Here is a 1,195-nt window from a genome sequence, read left to right as displayed (position 1 = left end):
TTCCATGGTTCCAAGATTCCATGGTTCCAAGATTCCATGGTTCCATGATTCCAAAATTCCAAGTTTCCATGGTTCCAAGTTTCCATGGTTCCGAGATTCCATGATTCCAAGATTCCATGGTTCCATGATTCCATGGTTCCATGGTTCCAAGATTCTGTGGTTCTGAGGTTCCAAAATTCCAAGATTCCATGGTTCCATGGTTCCAAGATTCCAAGATTCCAAGATTCCATGGTTCCATGGTTCCAAGATTCCAAGATTCTATGATTCCATGGTTCCATGATTCCAAGATTCCATGATTCCATGGTTCCAGAATTCTATGGTTCCAAGATTCCATGGTTCCATGGTTTTGAGATTCCATGATTCCATGGGTCCATGGTTCCAAGATTCCAAGATTCCAAGGTTCAAAGATTCCATGGTTCCAAGATTCCATGATTCCATGGCTCCATGATTCCAAGAATCCATGGTTCCAAGATTCCATGATTCTGAGATTCCATGATTCCAAGTTTCCATGGTTCCAAGATTCCATGGTTCCATGGTTTTGAGATTCCATGGTTCCATGGTTCCATGATTCCATGGTTCCGTGCTTCCAAGATTCCATGGGTCCATGATTCCAAGATTCCGAGATTCCATGATTCCATGGTTCCATGGTTCCATAATTCTATGGTTCCAAGATTCCATGGTTCCATGGTTTTGAGATTCCATGATTCCAAGATTCCATGGGTCCATGGTTCCAAGATTCCATGGTTCCATAATTCCGTGGTTCTGAGGTTCCATGGTTCTAAGATTTCATGGTTCCAAAATTCCATGGCTCCAAGATTCCATGATTCCATGGCTCCATGATTCCATGATTCCGAGATTCCATGGTTCCAAGTTTCCATGGTTCCAAGATTCCATGGTTCCATGGTTCCATGGTTCTGAGGTTCCATGGTTCCAAGATTCCATGGTTCCGTGGTTCCAAGATCCATGGGTCCATAGTTCCAAGATTCCAAGATTCCATGATTCCATGGTTCCGTGGTTCCAAAATTCCATGGTTCCAAGATTCCAAAATTCCAAGATTCAGTGGTTCCAAGTTTCCATGGTTCCATGGTTCTGAGGTTCCACGGTTCCACAATTCCGCGATCCCACAGTTCCGCGATCCCACAATTCCACGATCCCACAATTCCGCGATCCCACAATTCCGCGATCCCACAATTCC

This window comes from Numida meleagris, unplaced genomic scaffold (genome assembly GCF_002078875.1).
Source record: "Numida meleagris isolate 19003 breed g44 Domestic line unplaced genomic scaffold, NumMel1.0 unplaced_Scaffold391, whole genome shotgun sequence".
Taxonomy (NCBI): Eukaryota; Metazoa; Chordata; class Aves; order Galliformes; family Numididae; genus Numida; species Numida meleagris.
This window is presented reverse-complemented; position numbering follows the sequence as displayed.